Source organism: Saimiri boliviensis, chromosome 14 (assembly GCF_048565385.1).
Source record: "Saimiri boliviensis isolate mSaiBol1 chromosome 14, mSaiBol1.pri, whole genome shotgun sequence".
NCBI lineage: Eukaryota > Metazoa > Chordata > Mammalia > Primates > Cebidae > Saimiri > Saimiri boliviensis.
Genome location: NC_133462.1, coordinates 95,223,307 through 95,244,111, shown reverse-complemented (window position 1 = coordinate 95,244,111; position 20,805 = coordinate 95,223,307). Strand labels below are relative to the sequence as shown.

Below are 20,805 nucleotides of genomic sequence, written 5' to 3'. Positions count from 1 at the left end.
CGCTCCCCGCCCGCGGCGCCGCCTCCCCCGCGCCCGCCCCGCCCCAGCCCGGGCTCCCGCCGGGCCCGGCCGTTCCGCGCCGTCCAGGCTGCTCGGCCGCGCGGACTCGGCCCCTGGGCGGCTTCGGAGCTTCACCTGGCGGCCGCGCGGGCCGTGTCGCCGCCGGGCTGGAGGGACGCCGCGGGGCTCCGCCGTCCCCGGCCGGCCTCTGGTGTCCGCGCCCGCCCCGCGGAGGCCGTTTCCGGGACGGGGAGGCTGACGGTCGCCGTCCCGAGTGCGGAGGCTCCGCGGACCGGCGGGGGGGACTCGGCCTTGTCCCGGGCCCTTCTCACCCTGAGCTGTCCCGTGTGCGACATAGAAGCGCCATCTTTCCCCTTTTCGTGACTTGGACGCTTTGGAGGATCAAGTGAGCGTAAGTGATGAAAAGTTCCCTGTTAAACCCTCAAGTTGAGCTGTGAGTTAATCACTCTGCACATGTCAGGGGTTCCTGTGATTTTCTTCCATGTAGGGAGTAAAAGTCTGGAGAGACTGACTTTCACAGGAATCCAGATCTTATCCGTCCCTTCAGAACGCGGGTCGGTATTTTAAGCACCTTCCTTTACATTTGTTTTTGCATTCATTCCACATACACACTGAAACCTTTCTTGATAAAACACCAATTTGAGGAGCTCACGGATCCCTGACTGAAGCTACAAGCTTCTTCTCTGAGACCTAAGTGTTTTTTTGAGGAAGGACGTGAATAAATAATTAAATCAGTAACAGGCAGGGGTGCTGTGGCTGCTCAGAGGCGAGGCAGTGTCTGGGGGTCTCCCGCTGAAGGTGGACGGATGGTGGAGGTTGCTCTGCAGAGGGAGAAGGAAGGGACGCAGGATGGGACCCTTGGAGGCCCAGGGAGGTCTCTGAGATCCGGGGGAGGAGGGGAGAACCCTGGCAGGCTGTCTGCTGTCTTCAATGGGGATCAGCTTCCTCAGGACTGGACGAGGTCCCGGTGGACTGAGCCATCTGGTGGGCGCAGGGAACCAGTCATTCAGAGTAGGAAATTATCCCACTGCTCTAATCTGAGGCTATGACAGAAAATAAAGAGTGAACCATTATAGTTTTGGCAAATAGTGGATAGCATGCAAGAGAGATTCAGCTGCAAAGGTGAGAGTTACCACTGGATCCATGTCCACATGATTGCCATATGTCCCACCCCATACTGGCGAGCCTGTGTCCAGGGTGACATGTATTCAGCAGCCAGTGTGGCACAGGCAACCACTGTATGACATCCCCCCACTGGCCAGGATGTCCTGGCACCCCCCACATGCCTGTCTGTCTCATTCTTTTGCACCCCAAAGAAGAGAGAGGACCAACGGTTCCCCACTTAATTACACCATGTCAGAGCTTTCTGGAGGCAGGAGCATCTTCACTGGAGATACATCTTCTAGTGACAAAAACACTGAAATGCCTTCCTGAAAATTCTCAGTAAAAAGTGAGGATTCAGGCCACTATTTAACAGCAAAAGAGTCAGGTTCTGGGACAGCTGGAGGCAGTGGTGGTAACTGGAATAACTTTCCAAAGGGAAGCTGTTTTGCGAACGGTCCTTTCCAGTAGAGATGGCCAATATGCTTTCGAACAGTGCCAGACTGGCTTCCTATTGCCCAGGATTTTGCTCTTTAGTTAAAAGGGTTGTCAACTGCAAAGACTTTTCAACTGCAGGATCATCGGGTTCTGAAGAGTCTCGTGGCCTCTGCGTCTCCAGATACATGCTTTCAAACACTGTGGCCTGATGAAACTATGGGACCATTTGGACCTCAACATAGAGGTTCCAGCTTCCTTGGTTTTGATTGTCACCTCAATGAGACTGGTTCACTGAAGAAAGCCTGGTTCATAAAACTTTGCCTGATATTCTAGCAGAACCTTTATCAGGTGAAAGACAAGTTTGTGATGGCACAACGTGTGAATGAATTTTATGGTAATGAGGCACCTGTTGAACACAAAATGAACAGCAGAGAAACTTTGAAAGTGCCAGAGTAGAGTGTGCAAATACAGATATGCCCAGAATTGCTGCAAGAGATTTTGAAGCACTGCTTCCAGAAGTTGCTAATAGCAAACTAATGATTCTGACTGTAACACAAAAAACTAAGAATGATATGATTGGTTAGAGCGAAGAAGTAGCAATTGAAAGAGAAGTTCTTTTAGACAGTGGTGCCAAGGAACTTTGCTATGCTCTTCAAGCTGAGGGATACTGGGCTGACTTTATTGATCCATCATCTGGTTTGACTTTTTTTGGGCCATATACAAACAACAGTCTTTTTGAGACAGATGAAGGCTACTGACATTTAGGATTCTCTGTCAATGACCTTGAATGCTGTAAAGTGATTTGTCATAGTCTCTGGGGTGTCCATGTAGTTGTGGGAAGTGTCTTCACTAATGCAACACCAGACAGCAGTATTATGAAGAAATCAAGTGGAAATTATCAGAAATGTTCATTTATTTGCTGCATTATTTGTATGTAATATTTGGGTTGAACTATAAAGACTGTGAGACTAAAGTTTTTAAAAGAGAAAGAGATGTCTTAAATCCAGAAACCATAACATCAAAGAACCAGCAATGCTCAAAAGAAGCTATAAAATTATAATCAATTTTCATCAGTGTATTCAGTGCCATGTACTCAATTCCAGTCTTGCTGAATCTTGGGTTAGCCGTGTCATGAACCCATCAGTTTCTCAACTAGACTTCTGGAAGCTTCACTGAGTTAAGTGTATGGTCTTAAAGTTATTTGAGCAATATCATCAGAAGCTTGTAACCAGAGTACCTGTCATAGTCTTTTCTCTGGGTCTCAGAGGGAGTCCTGTGTTGGAGACCAACATTCTGATCCATAGCTGATTGCAGGAGCTTTTAGGAAAGCATCAGGCATAAATAATATCTAAATGACAAAGAGCTTGAAATGACTATGACAAAAGATCTGATGAGAGTTCATTATACCACAACTGACAAGGACATTCAATTTTGTCTGTGGCAGATGACATTTAAAATAATTGAAAATATGACTCCTAACACTATACCAGCACATAGCATGGATAAGGAGGACATTGACAAATTTCCAGGAATTTTATATAATTTCTGAAAACATAACAGTTTACCAATTCAAATATAACAGAGGGAAGGTTAGATATCTCTTTTTACTTGTGTATTTTGTACAGTTTTTCTTATAAAAAAAATACAACGTACTTTATTTGCATAACTTTTCCTGCATACTTTGCATAGAGTTTCTAGTTATTCTATTATTTCTAGTAATTTTATTGATGTATACATTATATTTTTAACACTTAGTAATCTTTTTCCAGAGTAAACTAGGAAGTAGACAATTTTAAATTGTCATATGTTAACATTCTATAGTAGATGAGAAAATGTATGAGTATACGATCTCCCAACATCTAGAGTGATGTTCCCTCATAGTATAATTTCTCAGTGTTGTGGACAAAAAAAAAAAGTTTATTAACAGGCCAAAATATCTTTATTCTCTCCATAAAAAAATAGAGGACAAAAGTATATATAAAATTGAATTAGTTACGTTCAGTAATTAATGTTTTAGTATTGTATCTTATTTATAAATGATCTAGATATTTAATGCAAATCTTTTAATTAGCTTAACTTTAAGGTTAAAAATTACCAAAAGTACTTTGGAAACTATTATTAGGCAGATTTGCTGTAAAAAATTATTATTGAAATAATGTTTTTTAAAATAAGGATAACAATTAGAATCAATTTATAAGCTTTAAGATTTTAAGTATCTAATAAGTATAATATTAGCTTATTTGAGTAGAACTCAAGAAGAATAGAAATTTATGTTTGTTTTATATTTAATAGTGATAGCTCTGAAGGCATAGTTGTTTTATTACACCAAAAATATTAAATTGGTCTTATTTAACTATGTTTTATGTAAATTGTGTTAACTTGAAAAACTTTTATATCAGTTTCTACATTTCTAGGAGTTTGGGGAATATTTATGTATAAATGCTTATTTTTTTTCCAAGTAAGTTAGAATAGAGCATTTTTAGAGGATTGTATAAATGAATTTTGCATTGCTATCTGGAGTTAAGAAAATATCACATATACATAACATACGTTAATAGGCAAAAAACACAAATAGAGATCTCATAGGTTTCATCCTAAAATTTTGGCCATGAATCAGGCATACGTATTCTCATGGTTAATTTTAGAGATCTGCTTGATTGGGTTAAGAGACACGTAACTGGTAAACCACAGTTTCAATATTTCTACTCATTTGATTACAAGTTCTCATGCATCAAAACTAATTAACAAAATGACAATTTCTAGGACTTCTATGGGAGAGTATGGAAGGTCTTTTGAACTTTGTAATACTGTCAACTGAAGAACGATGAGGTTCAGAAATTTGGAAAGGAGTGATTTCATTTTTTACATTTTTATTTATTTTTATTTTTTTGAGAAGGTGTTTCACTCTTGTTGCCGAGGCTTGAGTACAATGGTGTGATCTTGGCTCACTGCAACCTCCACCTCCTGGGTTCAAGCAGTTCTCTTTCCTCAGCCTCTCAATTATTTGGGATTACAGATGTCCATCACCAAGCCTGGCTAATTTTTTGTATTTTTAGTAGAGACAGGGTTTCACCATGTTGGCTAGGCTGGTCTCAAATTCCTGAACTCAGATGATCCACCCACTTTGGCTTCCCAAAATGCTGCAATTACAGGCATGAGCACCTGCACCCAGTGAGAGATTTACTTCCTGTAAAGAGTTGCAGCCTGCAGGGTAGTCCTTTTAATAGGCTGCGAAGCATAGACTCCATCCAGAAGCCAGAAGCAAACACTTTAAGGGAGAGATAAAGGAAACAGAAATTTATGCTAAGTGGCATGGTCAAATACAAATATTTAATAAGTTCTAGGAGGAGTCATGAATATTTATGAAAGGAGAAATGAGTGCAATCGCAGTTGAGTTTCTTACTTCCTCATGGGTCCCTTGTACAAAAAATGGCAGTGTTACCATGATGACAGGGCAAAGGGTGAAGTTTTCAGCCTTCTGACATCAAAAGGTGAAGCAGAGGACATGAAAACTTGCTCTGTGGCTCTGTGCATCCACTGTATACTGTCCAGACCCTCTCTGTCATGGGTGGTCTCTTAGCAGGCAAGAAAGGAAAGGCAGCTTCAGGCAGATGGTTGATATCAGTGGCGGAGTCTTTTGAAGGGGCTGGTTTCTCTTAAATCCTTTGGTTAGGTGTCTGTTCAGATTTGTGTGCATCTTTAATTGGGCTGCTTTACTTGGTTTTAAGATATTTTTGTGTATTGAATACAAATTCTCAGATCTGTATTTTGCAAATAGTTTCCTTCAATATGTGGCTTGTGTTTTTATTCCCTTAACAAGATCTTTTCCAGAGTATACACTTTTAATATTAAAAAAATTCACCTAATTCTTTCTTTGGTGTGTATTGACAGTTTGTGTTGTTTGTTAAAATTCATTACTGAACCCAAGAGCAGATAGCTTTTATTCTATGTTTTCTTCTGGAAATTGTATAGTTTTGCATTTGTAGTGTAAGGATGATTTTGAGTGACTATTTGTATAAGTTGCAAAGTTTTCATCTACATTCATTTTATTTCCTATGGTTTCCAATGAATCGTTCCTTCACTTAATTTGGGAAAGACACAGGATAGTGGGCTCTGTTAGAGTTGGTAGATAGCTAGACATGAACATGATGGGAAGGCTCACCTGGAGGGATCATCAAAAATTTATAAATTAGTAGCATCTCTAATGCTGGAGTGGATGGGCGCTTGTCAGTTGTGCGTAGGAGGAAGAAGAGGTACCTATGCAGAAAGAAACACCCTAGAACTCCTCTTAGGATGCCCCAATCATCATTCACTCTACAGCTAAAATGTCAGAAAATTGCTAGCTACGTGCTGATAAGAAGGACAATGGGGACTTTTTTTTTTTTTTGGGACGGAGTTTTGCTCTTGTTACCCAGGCTGGAGTGCAATGGCGCGATCTCGGCTCACCGCAACCTCCGCCTCCTGGGTTCAGGCAATTCTCCTGCCTCAGCCTCCTGAGTAGCTGGGATTACAGGCACGCGCCACCACACCCAGCTAATTTTTTGTATTCTTAGTAGAGACGGGGTTTCACCATGTTGACTGGGATGGTCTCGATCTCTTGACCCCATGATCCACCTGCCTCGGTCTCCCAAAGTACTGGGATTACAGGCCTGAGCCACCGCGCCCAGCCCGGACAATGGGGACATTTTAAGAGAAACCTGGGAAAGATTTCTCTTAAATCTTCCCCTCCGGGGTTCAAGTGATTCTCCTACCTCAGTTTATTGAGTAGCTGGGATTATAGGCACATGCCACCACAACCTGCTGATTTTTTTATTTTTAGTAGAGACAGGGTTTCTCCATGTTGGTCAGGGGGGTCCCAAACTCTTGACCTTGTGATCCACCTGCCTCAGCCTCCCAAAGTGCTGGGGTTACAGGCTCCCACACGCCTGACCCGTGTGACACTTAATGAAGTAAGGTGTGTAGGTGATGGCTGCCTGATCATCTTCCCACCACGGGGCAGGGATAGGGGCTGTGTTGTCTGGAAATTCCTCAGCTCTTTAAGCTGGTAAGGGAAGAAGAAAGAGGGAGCTCTCGGGGGACATGCGGCGAGGTTTGGTGGGGACATAGCTCACCAGATTGTATCTGGTGTTCCCATGTAACTTGTAACGGCTCTCATGGGAGGTGGCCTAGAACCTCAGGGAGTGGGGGTTGCTCACTATCACCTAGGGGTTGGGGGAAGAGAAGCTGAGGCTGTACAGAGCCATCAGGCAGGGCGGAGAAACTAGGGCCAGGTGCGGTGGCTCACACCTGTAATTCCAGCAGTTTGGGAGGCGGAGGCAGGTGGACCATTTGAGGTCAGGAGTTTGAGACCAGCTGGCCAACGTGGTGAAACCATCTCTACTAAAAATACAAAATTAGCCAGGCTTGCTAATGCATGCCTGTAATCCCGGCTACTCAGGAGGGTGATGCAGGAGAATCGCTTGAATATGGGACGCTGAGGTTGCGGCGAGCCGAGGTCATGCCACTGCACTCCAGCCTGGGCAACAAGAGCGAAACTCCGTCTCAAAAAAAAAAAAAAAAAAAAAAACTTGCTCTGCCATTGTGGATGCAGGTGCAACCCCTGATGTGTCCCTTCTGCCCTACTGCTCCAACATCATCCACAACCCCCAGCTGTGGATTTGAAGTCCTGCAGTGCAGACAGCGTGGATTTGCAGAACTGCGAGCCTGGGGTCTGTCCTGCAGCAGGAGACACAAGAGGAGGGAGCCCTGAGTTTGAGCCAGAGGCAGGCTGTGGTGTCCCCCTGCAGGCCCTGATCTCCTTGTGTTTTGTGACACTCCCCCATATCCTCACACAAGCCATCCCCATTTTCAGCATGATTACAGATGCTCCTTGACTCACGACGGGGTCAAGTCCCCATAAATCTATTATAAATTAGTAATAGCAGCCAAATGCAGTAGCTCACATCTGTAATCCCAGTAGCTCACGTCTGACTTTGGGAGGTCAATGTGGAAAGATTGCTTGATCCCAGGAGTTCAAGATGAGCCTGGGCAACACAGAGAGATCCTGTCTCTGAAAAAAAAAAAAAAAAAGTGAAAATATACTAAGTTGAAAATGCATTCATTTATTTTTTGTTTTTTTGTTTTTTTGAGACGGAGTTTCACTCTTGTTACCCAGGCTGGAGTGCAATGGCGTGATCTTGGCTCACCGCAACCTCTGCCTCCTGGGTTCAGGCAATTCTCCTGCCTCAGCCTCCTGAGTAGATGAAATTACAGGCATGTGCCACCATACCCAGCTAATTTTTTGTATTTTTAGTATAGACGGGTTTTCACCATGTTGACCAGGATGGTCTCGATCTCTCGACCTCGTGATCCACCCACCTTGGCTGTCCAAAGTGCTGGGATTACAGGCTTGAGCCACCGTGCCTGGCCTTCATTTATTTTTGAGACAGAGTCTCACACTGTCATCCAGGCTGGAGTGTAGTGGTGCAGTCTTGGCTCACTGCAACCTCTGCCTATCAGGTTCCAGTGATTCTCCTGCCTCAGCCTCCAGAGTGGCTGGCATTACAGGCATGAGCACTGGGTAAATTTTGTATTTTTAGTAGAGATTGGGTTTCACCATGTTGGGTAGGCTGGTCGTGACCTTTTGACCTCAGGTAGTCTGCCTATATCAGTCTCCTAAAGTGCTGGGATTACAGGCATGAGCCACTGTACCTGTCCTATTTATTTTTATTTTTATTTTTGGAGGTGGAGTCTGGCTCTGTTGCCCGGGCTGCAGTGCAGTGATTCAATCTTGGCTCACTGCCTGCAACCTCTGCCTCCCGGGTTCAAGTGATTCTCCTGCCTCAGCTTACCGGGTAGCTGGGACTACAAGCACCCTACCACGCCAAGCTAATTTTTGTATTTTTAGTAGAGACGGGGTTTCACCATGTTGCCCAGGCTGGTCTTGAGCTCCTGAGCTTAGGCAGTCTGCCCACCTCAGCCTCTCAAAGTGTAGGGATTACATGTGTGAGCCACCCTACCCGGCCCGCAAATGCATGTAATACACCTACCCTACCAAGCATTGGATGTTAGCCCAGCTGACTTCAGGTTGAGAACAAACCGAGCAGTACTAAAAGGAGAACAAAACCCACTCATCCTTCCCCACCTTGGATCATGACTTTGACATTTCAGGGGTCCAGCCTCCGTGAATGTTTGTAGAAATAGATAATAAACTTGGATAAATGTACCACCTTTAAGTGTACAATTCAGTGGCATTTGGTAGCTTCACAATATTGTGCAACAATCACTACCATCTGTTTCTATACTTTCTCATCATCCCAAACAGAAATGCTGTCCTCGTGAAGCAATAGTTTACCTACTTTTAAATTTTTATTTACTTATTTATTTATTATGAGACCGAGTCTTTCTCTGTCTCCTAGGCTAGAGTACAATGGTGCAATCTCGGCTCACTGCTACTTCCACCTCCCAGGTTCTAAGCAATTCTCCTGCCTCAGCCTCTGGAGTTGAGATTACAGGTGCATGCCACCACACCCAGCTAATTTTTGTATTTTTTGTAGAGATGGGGTTTTACTGTGTTGGTCATGCTGGTCTTGAACTCCTAACCTCGTCGTGATCCAGCAACGTCAGCCTCCCAAAGTGCTGGGATTACAGGCATAAGCCAAAATTTTTTATTTTTAAGAGATGAGGTCCTGCTCTGTTACCCAGGTTGGAGTGCAGTGGCATGGTTATAGCTCACTGCAGCCTCAATCTCCTGGGCTCAAATGATTCCTCCTGCCTCGGCCTCCCAAGTAGATGGGACTACAGGTGCACACAATTTCATGTGGCTAATTTTTATCTTTTCTATAGAGACGGGGTGTCACTATGTTCCCAGGTTGGTCTCAAACTCCTGGGTTCCAGCGATCCTCCCACCTCAGGCTTCTGAAGTACTGGGATTAAGGGCATGAGCCACTGTGCCTGGCCCTCATGCAATTTATTGAATACTATGCTAACAGTGAAAAACAGACATATTGTATCGGTACTGGAAGCAGAGTTTCTACTGAATGTGATCATTTTTGTGCCATTGTAAAGTCAAAAAGTTGTGTGACCATCTGCACTCGGAACTACTGGTAGGCTTAGACACTTGGATTTTAGATCCAGAAACATCCAAACACCTCCTGCTGGGTGGGAGAAGGCCGTAGGGGTCAGAGCTCTCAGCTGCTAGCGAGAGAAGCTCACTCAGGCTGAGTTTAAAAACTGAGGCCGGGCACTGTGGCTTATGCCTGTAATCCCAGCACTTTGGGAGGTCGAGGTGGGTGGATCACCTGAGGTCAGGAGTTTGAGACCAGCCTGACCAACATGATGAAACCCTATCTTACTAAAAATACAAAACAGCCCGGCATGGTGGCACGTGTCTGTAGTCCCAGCTACTTGGGAGGCTGAGGCAGGAAAATTGCTCCAACATGGGAGGCAGAGGTTGCAATGAGCTGAGATCATGCCATTGCACTTCAGCCTGGGTGACAGAGCAAAACTCCATCTCAAGAAAAAAACAAAAGAAAGAAAAGAAAATGAATTTGTGGGCAGCTGAGAAGAATCGAGGAGACACAGAGATTAAAGATGACAGGCAGCCAGCTGGACAGCCACAGCCTCATCAAGCCCAAACATGCAGAAGCTGGCCTAAGGGGGTGACAAAGAAATGGCCGGGCATGGTGGCTCATGCCTTTAATTCCAACGTTTTAGGAGGCCTAGGATAGCAGATCACTTGAGACCAGGAGTTCAAGACCAGCCTGACCAATATGGTGAAACCGTTTCCACTAAAAATACAAAATTAGCCAGGCATGGTTGCAGGTGCCTGTAACTCCAGCTACTTGGGGGCTGAGGCAGGAGAGCTGCTTGAGCCTGGGAGGTGGAGGTTGCAGTGAGCTGAGATCACACCATTGGACTACAGTCTGATCAACAGAGTGACTCTTTCTCAAAAAAAAAAAAAATAAGAAAAGAAAAAAAATACACATAGAGACAATTTGTATGCAGAATTGTGAGTGAGTGTCTCTCCTTTTGGGGGCAATGTCAGGGGATTTCCAGGATCTGGGAGTGGGCACCGAGCATGTGGCTGAGAATCCTGGACAGCTGCAACATCCAGATGTACTTAGCAGAGGAATCCGGGATGTGCCTGACTGGGGTATCAAAAAAGCCGTCAATTCCAGCTGGCTGTGGATGTTGTTGCTATACATCCTGTATATGAATTCTCCCATCAGAAGCTCTATCTAGTTAGAAATGCAAATAAGAAAGAAAATCATGCTCCCGTTCCCCAAAGGAAAGGGCAGGGAGGCGGGAAGGTGGAAGGGAACTTCCTGGTGTTGTGGCCTGAATCTCCACTTGTGCTGCTGTCTTCCCCACTAGACTCTGTACTTCGAGAAGGGGCTGGAGATGGGCACAATGTGAGCCCCTCCCTTCTCTTCAGAAGTGTTCCGCAACCCTGACATTCACAGTAATTGCTTCTTTCTGTTCGTCTTTTTTTTTGAGGCAGGTTCTTGCTCAGTCACCCAGGCTGGAGTGCAGTGGTGTGATCATGGCTCACTGCAGCCTTGACCTCTTGGGCTCAAGTGATCGTCTCCCCTCAGCCTCCTGAGTAGCCGGGACTATAGGCATGCACCACCATTCCTGGTTAATTTTAAAAAAGCTTTTTTTTTTTTTTTTTTTTTTTTTTTTCCCTGTAGACACAGGGTCTTACTATGTTGCCAGGCTGGTCCCAAACTCCTGGGCACAAGCGATCCTCCCTTCTCGGCCTCCCAAAGTGTTTGGTGTTACAGGTGTGAGCCACCACACGTGGTGTCTTTGTGTTTCTTTAGAGTAGATGTCCTAGTATGCATCTCTAGCCCATAACTGTTCCCCAGCTTTGTTATGTCTTTTAAGCCTCTTTCAATCTCCCAAGTTTGTTGGCTGGGTGAGTCCTCACACCTGTAATCCTGAAGTGATAGGATCATTTACGTTCAGAGGTTTGAAACCAACCTGGACAACACAGGGAGACTTCTGTCTCTACAAAACCTAATTTTCTTCTTTTTTTTTTTTTTTTTTTTTTTTTTGAGATGGAGTTTCACTCGTTACCCAGGCTAGAGTGCAATGGTGCGATTTCGGCTCACCGCAACCTCCGCCTCCTGGGTTCAAGCAATTCTCCTGCCTCAGCCTCCTGAGTAGCTGGAATTACAGGCATGTGCCACCATGCCCAGCTAATTTTTTTGTGTTTTTAGTAGAGACAGGGTTTCACCATGTTGACCAGGATGGTCTCAATCTCTCGACCTCGTGATCCACCCGCCTCAGCCTCCCAAAGTGCTGGGATTACAGGCTTGAGCCACCGCACCCGGCTTCTTTTTTTTTTTAACTCTACCCAGGCTGCAGTACAGTGGTGTGATCTCACTTCACTGCAACCTTCGCCTCCTGGGTTCAAGTCATTCTTCTGTTTCATCCTCCCAAGTAGCTGAGATTACAGGCACATGGGACCATGCCCAGCTAATTTTTGTACTTTTAATAGAGCCGGGGTTTCACCATGTTGGCCTGGCTGTCCTCAAACTCCTGACCTCAGGTGATCTGCCCACCTCAGTCTCTCAAAGTGCAAAGATTGGGATCACAGGTGTGAACAACCGTGCTTGGCCAAAAACTAAAATTTTAAAAAAGACAAAATCTACAAGTTTCTCCTCTATTCCTTTTCCATTTTTTTTTTTTTTTTTTTTTTTTTTTTGAGACAGTCTTGCTCTGTCACCCAGGCCAGAGTGCAATGGCACAATCTCAGTTCACTGCAACCTCCGACTCCCAGGTTCAAGTGATTCTCTTGCTTCAGCCTCCTGAATAGCTGGTATTACAGGCATGTGCTACCACACCTGGCTAATTTTGGTATTTTTGGTAGAGATGGGGTTTCTCCATGTTGTCTGGCTGGTCTCAAACTCCTGACCTTGTGATCTGCCCACCTTGGCCTCCCAAAGTGCTGGGATTACAGGCGTGAGCCTCCTTGCCTGGCCTATCCCTTTTCTTTTCTATGGATTTTGGAAGACTCCACACTGTTGAGCCTGTAACATTTCTCAAAGTCTGGATTTCCCTGGTGCAGGTGAACCCATTTTCTGTCTTTTGTATTTGTGGCATATTTGCAGCTGGATTTATGCTCACCCCATTAGATTAGAGTTTGATCATGTTAGCAATATTCAGTGGGTGATGTGATTGATCTCTTATTGGTGATGAATACTATCCTATTGTCTCTCTTATTTTGTTAATTTTTTAAATTAGTTTTTTAGAAATAGGGGCCTCATTTTGTCACCCAGTCTGGAGTGCAGTGACTCCACCATAGATCCCTGAAGCCTCAAATTTCTGGGCTCAAGTGATCTGCACACTGCAGCCTCCTAAGTAGCTGAGACCACACACCACCACACCCAACTTTTTTTCTTTTTTGAGATGAAGTCTTGCTCTGTCGCCCAGGCTGGAGTACAGTGGCATGATCTCAGCTCATTGCAAACTCTGCCTCCCAGGTTAATGCAATTCTCCTGCCTCAGCACTCTGAGTAGGTGGAATTATAGGCATCTGCCACCACACCCAGCTAATTTTCATATTTTTAGTAGAGATGGGCTTTCACCATGTAGGTCAGGCTGGTCTGGAACTCCTGACCTCAAGTGATCTGCCTGCCACAGCAGGCAGATGTGTGCCATCACACTGCACCTGGCCAATGCCCAGCATTTTCGTTTTTTAGACTGAGTGTTGTTTTGTCACCCAGGCTGGAGTGCAGTGGCGCAATCTCGGCTCACTGCAATCTCCACCTCCTGGGTTCGAATGATTCTGCTGCCTCAGCCTCCTGAGTAGCTGGAATTACAAGCACCCACCACCAGGCCCAGCTAATTTTTGTATTTTTAGTAGAGATGGGGTTTCACCATATTGGCCAGGCTGGTCTTGAACTGACCTAGTGATCCACCCACCTCAGCCTCCCAAAGTGCTGGGATTCCAGGCGTGAGCCACCACGCCTGGTACCTAATTCCTATCCACTGGTCATGGATGGGAGCTATGGAACCTTTCCCCAGAATACATGCTGGCCCCATCAGAACTTCAGGGTTCAGTCTCCTAAGAGATGTTCCTCTGTTTGTGCTACACACCCAAATAATCCATCTCAGTCCACTGTCAGACAACTTCCAGGAATGACAGTGGCTGTAGTCTAGCTGAAGAAACACTGAAGTAGGAGTCAGCAGACCCCAGGACTCTTTTGACTCAGCCGCTGACAACTTAATGTGGCCTTGGGAAAAAAAAAAAAAGTTGGAGCGACCATGCCTGTAATCCCAGCACCTTGGGAGGTCGATGTGGGAGGATTGCTTGAGCCCAGGAGTTTGAGAGCAGCCTGGGCAACATAGCAAGACCCCATCTCTACAAAAAATTTCAAAAATTTTTCCAGGTGTGGCAGCGTCCCCCTGTAGTCCCAGCTACTCAGGAGGCTAAAGTGGGAGGATCACTTGAGTCCTGGAGGTCAAGACTGCAGTGAGCCAAGGTCATGCCACTCAAGCTTGGGCTTCAAAGTGAGACACCGTCTCAGAAAAAAAAAAAAAGCTGGAGGTTTTGTTTCACATTTGTAAAAGGTAAATGATATTATCTCCTTTATGGAGTTACTGTGAGGATGGAAATGCAATTATTTCTTTTCCCTCTCCTTTTAGAAACACAATGAGATAGGCATAGTGGACAGGTGAGGTGGCTCATGCCTGTAATCCCAGCACTTTGGGAGGCTGAGGCGGGTGGATCACTTGAGGTCAGGAGTTCAAGACCAGCCTGACCAACATGCAGAAACCACACCTCTACTAAAAATACAAAATTAGACAAACATGGTGGCATGTGCCTACAATCTCAGCTACTTGGGAGGCCGAGGCAGAAGAATTGCTTCAACCTGGGAAGCAGAGGTTGCAGTGAGCTGAGATTGCACTCCAGCATGGACAACGAGAAGGAAACTCCGTCTCAAAAGTAATATAATAAATAGATAGGCATAGGCCCAGTGCGTCGGTGGGATTCGAACCCCTGCACCTTGGGCGGGGGAGTCACTTGGAGAGAAAAGCTGAGTCCCAGGCTTCGGGACCTCGGGAGTCCGAAACCTGTCCTGTGGGTTATTGGGCCAGATGGGGGAAGCAGCGCCCCGAGGCCTCCCGCCAGGGTCCCAGAAACGAAGGCCGAGTGTTTGCTCTGTGGCTGAAGGGACAATGGCCTCGCGGATCTGTCACCGTGGGGGGGCGGGGGGGGCGCTCCTCCTCAGCGCGTTTCCTGGTTCTCTGGCCAAGCCCTCTGAACTCCGAAGTAGACCCCTGTTGGGGGGGCTAAGGGACAGCACGAGGTCTCCGTGGGGTGTCTGTCAGCCCTGGGTGCCATGTCCTGAGCAGCTGTGCTGTCAGGTACTTAAACATGTGTGTGGCACTTTCTGGTACCCAGGCGCTCAGCAGCATGCAGATAACCGAAACGGTTCCGTAAATGGCCTGTGACGGAGGGGCAGCCGCGTGGAGTCACCTGCTGGAGGCCGCACAGCCGGGAGGTGCCGCCGGGGCGGGGTTGGGTGTGGCTGCTGCGTGCCAGGGGTGGTGGCCAGGCCGAGGGCATCTCCATCTGGAAGCTGCGGCCCGTCACAGTGCAGACCACAGGTTCCAGACGGGGCTGTGCGGGCAGTGTGAGGGCGGGAAGGCTCCCGGGGGTCAAAGGAAGAGAAGGTGCCTGTTCCGGGGACCCCAGGGTGAGCTTTCCAGGCAGAGGCAAGCCCGGGGCCGGTTGTCATGGGGGTGTCTGAGTATCTAGCTGGAGTTACTGGGGCAGGGAGGTCGGAAACGGAGGCCAACCGGTGTGAGCCTCCGCCTGCTGAGAGCTGCGGGGAGGGGCTGGTGTTCGCTGTCAGCGGCCTGTGACCCCAGCCGTCCACTGCCAGCAATTGCAGGAGCCTCCTCCCTGGTCTCTGCCGTCACTCACAGCGGCGCCAGCCGCCCCTGCGCCCCAGCAGAAGCCGGGCTCTTACAGCGCAGCCCCCTCTGCCCCAGCGCTCGCCTCTCCAGGCACCGTCCCGGCTCTGGGCCCCTGCACTGCCCGTTCTGTTCTGCATTCCCTCCGCCTTTTCTGCCCTGTGAGGCAGACCTCTGCTGTCTTCACTGCTTTATTTTTCCAGACTCAGCCAGCATCGAATGTGTGCTGTGTCCTAGGACCCTTGCAGCTGGCATGCAGAGAGGAGTGTGAGGCTCCCTGTCCCTCCTCAGACTCTCAGAATTCAGAAGAGCCACCCTTTTTTGTCCTTGCCCTGCTGGGCCAAAGATGCCCTGCCTTCGTTATTCTCTGGGGTAGACACCCTGTGCTTTTGCTGTGCAGCTGCCGCGTGGAACAGGGAGCTGCCCCGACCCCTGCCCTCTGTAGCTGACTCCGGCTTCCCTGGCCACCCTCAGCTCAGCAGGGCCCCGGGAGCCCCAGTGCTGTGTGACACCTTCCGCAAGTGTGGAATTGAGAAGAATGTGCCTTTTGTCCCTGAGTTACCGTGTGGCTGGCATGTGCCCTGGCACGAGGGTCAGTGGCGGGCAGGGGCGAGCAGGAAGGCACCTCCGCTGTGCCCCTGCTTTTGCCTTTTCCTGACTTCTCTGGCCAGCTCTTAGGTTGAAATAAGTCCTGCCTGTTTTAACAGATGTTTATTAAACCTTTGCCCTGGCCAGGCTCTGAGCAGCCTCCAGGGTCTCTGTCCTGAACACGATAGACTTCTGGTGCTGGCGGGTGGAGGCAGGGAGATTAAGTCCAGTGTCCCACAGGTGACTGCGTAATTCCACATGGGGCAATAGGGAGAAAGAGCAGACCTTCCCTTTTATTTTTATTTATTTATTTATTTATTTTCGTTTAATAAATTGAGACAGAGTCTCGCTCTGTTGCCAGGCTGGAGTGTAGTGGCACGATCCTGGCTCACTGCAACTTCCATTTTCTGGTTTCAAGCAATTTTTCTGCCTCAGCCTCCCAAGTAGCTGGATTACAGGCACGTGCCACCATGCACGGCTAAACAGACCTTTCCTTTTGTGAGAGGGACGCTGGTGGGGACAGCCGGGAGGGGAGATGAAACTGAGTGGAAGTGGGAGTCACTTTGGTGCCTGGCACGTTGTCTCACACCTGTAATCTCGGCACTTTGGGAGGCTGAGGCTGGGGGTCGCTCTAGCCTGGGAGTTTGTGACTGGCCTGGTCAGCATCAGACCCCTGTCTCTACTTTTAAAAATAAAAATAAGATATTTTGGGCAGAGAGAAGTCCCTGTGCAAAGGCCCAGAGGTGAGTGTTTGCCTGTTTTTTTCTTTTCTTTTTTTTTTTTTGAGATGGAGTTTTGCTCTTGTTCCCCAGGCTGGAGTGCAATGGCAGGGTCTCTGCTCACTGTAACCTCCGCCTCCTGGGTTCAGGCAATTCTTCTGCCTCAGCCTCCTGAGTAGCTGGGATTACAGGCACGCGCCACCATGCCCAGCTGATTTTTTTGTGTTTTTAGTCGAGATGAGGTTTCACCATGTTGACCAGGATGGTCCTGATCTCTTGACCTTGTGATCCACCCGCCTCGGCCTCCCAAAGTGCTGGGATTACAGGCTTGAGCCACCGCGCCCGGCCTTGCCCAGTTTTTTCAAGGAGCAGAGGGAGGGTGTGACGGGGAGAGGGCCTGGGGAGTTCGTGCTCATCTGAGGGTGATGGGAAAGGAGTGTCACTTGGGCCTCCCACGTGCTGTGAGAAAAGCTCTTCCTTGTTGGTGGGAGGCCTCGAGGCCAAGGCGGGTGTGGGGGCCCCATGGCCCAGCTGGTTTGAGAACCTCACAGCTCCCAGGCCCTTCTCCCCCTCCAGCCTTTCTGTCCTTCGCTGTCCTGTCGCTGGTGAACACCCTGTATAACCGAGGATTTGACTGTGGGGATGACTCCATCCGGTACCCCTGTCATCCAGACACCATCACCCTTGGGCTCATGGCTGGGGTCACCATCATGGCCACCATCATCCTTGTAAGGCAGGAGGGGTTCAGAGGGACAGGGAGGGAGGCGGGATGGGGCAGCCTAACCCTGGGTTCCTGATGGGGGTGGCCTGGAGGTCTGTGGGGGGCTGGGGGACACAGCCTTGCCCTGAGTGGTACTTGTGGGTAATAGGAACCCCCTTTTGTGTTTTGAGACGGAGTTTTGCTCTTGTTGCCCAGGCTGGAGTGCAATGGCAGGATCTCTGCTCACTGTAACCTCTGCCTCCTGGGTTCAAGTGATTCTCTTGCCTCACTCTCCCCAGTAGCTGGGACTACAAGCTGCTAATTTTCGTATTTTTAGTAGAGACAGGTTTCACCATGTTGGTCAGGCTGGTCTTTAATGCCTGGCCTCAGGTGATCCTCCCGCCTCAGCCTCCCACAGTGCTGGGCTGGCAGGTGTGAGCCCCCAAGCCCAGCTAGGGCACCTTTAGAGTCTCCAGCTCTGCAGCAGCCTTGGGGAGGCCCGTGGGGAGGACTGAGGCCCACTAAGGGCCCATGGGCTGACCAGGACCCCCTCTGGTCACCGCGGCTGCCCCACACGCAGGTCTCGGCAGGAGAAGCCTACCTGGTGCCCACAGACTGGCTCTATTCCTGCTCTGACTTCAATAATTACGTGGCTGCTGTGTACAAGGTGCTGGGAACCTTCCTCTTCGGGGCGGCTGTGAGCCAGTCTCTGACGGACCTGGCCAAGTACACAATCGGCCACCTGCACCCCAACTTCCTGGCCATCTGTGACCCCGAGTGGAGCTGGGTCAAGTGCTCGGTCTACGTGCAGCTGGAGAGCGTGTGCAGGGGAAACGCTGCTGGCGTCACCAATGCCAGGTGAGTGTGGATGAGCAGTCTTCACTCTGGGGGCAGTGGGAGCTGAAGAAGCCGGAGAAGCCAGATGGTTAGCAGCCAGCAGGCAGGTGGTCAGGCAGGAGCGAGGCCTCAGGGCTCCAGGCACCCCGCAGATGGCAGGAGGCCGTGGGGAGCGTGCTGTCTCCCTTGAGTCTCAGCCCTGCCCTCTTCTGCACTGTCTTCTTCTTCTTTTTTTTTTAAAGATGGGTTTTCACCATGGTGGCCAGGCTGGTCTTGAATTCCTGACCACAGGTGATCCACCCACCTTGGCCTCCCAAAGGGCTAGGATTACAGGCGTGAGCCTCCGCGCCCAGCCATGCGCTGTCTTCTTACCATTTCTACTGATAGGTCCTTAAACGTTTCAACTTATCGTTGTCCTTTTTAAAAAAATCAAAATATTGACTGACAAGCCTAGGGTAATGTCAGACCAGAATAAATAAATAAATAAATCAAAATAAAATTTGTATAAGTCACCATTTCTTCCATTTTAATGTGTACAGTTCATTTTTAGTACATTCACAATGCTGTACAGCCATCTCCTCTACCTAATTCCAGAATATTTTCATCTCACCAGAAGGAAACCCCGCAGCATTGGCAATATGGCAAAACCCCATGTCTACGACAAATCAAAAAATTAGGCCGAGCTAGGTGGCTCATGCCCATAATCCCCGCACTTTGGGAGGCTGGGGCGGGCAGATTACCTGAGGTTGGGAGTTCGAGACCAGCCTGGCCAACATGGAGAAATCCTGTCTCTACTAAAAATACAAAATTAGCCAGGCATGGTGGCACACGCTTGTAATCCCAGCGAATACCACACCATGAGCAAGAGAACCCTGCAGTGCTCTAGTTGCCATCACGGGAGTGTTGCCAGGACACTATGGGCAAGAGGGTCTTGCAGTGCCCCAGCGGCCAGCCGGGGGCGTGACCCCACTACACCGAGAGTAAGAGTGCCCAGCAGCACAGGCACCACACTGTGAGCAAGAGGATGTAGCACTGCCCTGTTTGCCAGCAGCGGGCATATTGCCACTATACTGAGCAAGAGGGCCCTGCAGGGCTCCAGCTGCCAGCAGGTGATGCCGGTCACCACACTGTCAGAGGGCCCTGCAGTGGACCTAGCCGGAAGGGGGCGTGGGCACAGCATCGTGAGCAAGAGGGCCCTGCAGTGCAGGCCCCCAGTAGGGGCCCCCACACCCACCTTTCAGATTCTTGAGGCTCCTCCACCAGTGTGCATTGTGTCACACCACCAGCGTGCATTGAGTCACAGCGGTCTGCAGAGGTGCGTTCTCCTCCTTATAGAACTGGGGGGCATTGTGAGGGTGGAACTGCGTCCTCCTCAGCACACACCTTGGGGCGGGGTTCTTACAGCAAGAGGGGCTTGTGGTGGCCCCAGCTGCCATCAGGGGGGTGCAGACACAGGACCATGAGCAAGAGGGCTCCCACCGCCTGGCCACCAGCGGGGGCGCCCGAGCGTGCCTTTTCAGTGGGCGTCAGGGCGCCGGCGTGCATCGCGTCACGGCAATCTGCAGAGCTGCGTTCTCCACGGCACAGACGCAGTGGGCACAGCCTCGGTTTGGGACAACTCTGGGCCATGTCCAGGGTGAGTAAAATCCTTCCTGTTTGCATTCCTGACTGCTGAGGGTCAGAGACTAGTACGAAGAGCTCTGTGTGGGAAACTGGACACGAAAAGCCCCTCTGAACCCTGCGCACCTGGGTTCTCCCGCCCAAGGCCAGGCGGCTGCGGTGTGAGGTGCACCCAGCAGCCTCAGAAGACAAATGGAGCGTTCCTGAGGCAGATATGGCCTCTGAAATACGGATACAATAAGCCCAGTGCTCAGGTAGGAAACACCTAATGCTAATGCAAGGCCTCAGTCCAAACATGTTACTATAAAATCCGCACTAGTCATGCGGCCCTGCCAGTACCGCAGTTTCAATACTCAACATGGACATATCAGTGCAAACGTAGAAACCAACGTATGGTTAGGGTTTAGGGTGAGGATTAGGGCTAGCGGATAGGGTTAGAGTTCGGGGTTACCAGTTAGGGGTTAGGATACAGGGGTTAGAAAAATTTTAGGCAAACTTGAAGGAAGGAATGATGCATGAATCACACCTGAAGCACCAGAACGGAAAACAGGGCTTGGGGCTTCGAGCTCTTAGCGGAGACAGCTGAGTGAGGTTTCTCATGGGCTCCAGCTGGGCGACCGCCGGTTGTGGGGATGGTTCCCTCGGTGTAATAGTCATACAGCCAGCTGGCAGCTGGGCTTTTGGTTATTGACTAATTGGTTTATTCATGTTTTTAAGTCAGTTTGCATGCCTCGAAGTTCGGTTTCTGTTTGCTTAGGCAAGACCTCAGGCTAATGGCTTCCTCCTTTTTTGCTTTAACGTATCAAAACCATAATTCATTTTCATTTTATTTTCCTGGCATTAATAAAAGTAAGTTCACATTTTTGTTGTCATT

At 48.6% G+C, this 20,805-nt stretch overlaps 1 protein-coding gene and 1 pseudogene across 1 annotated transcript in view; one reads left to right on the top strand and one right to left on the bottom strand.

Annotated features, from left to right (window-relative positions):
• Window positions 1-20,805, bottom strand: part of LOC141581106 (tubulin beta-8 chain-like) — a 537,263-nt gene that overhangs the window by 275,525 nt on the left and 240,933 nt on the right. The window lies entirely within an intron of this gene.
• LOC141581205 (cobalamin trafficking protein CblD pseudogene) lies at window positions 1,227-3,595 on the top strand (annotated as a pseudogene).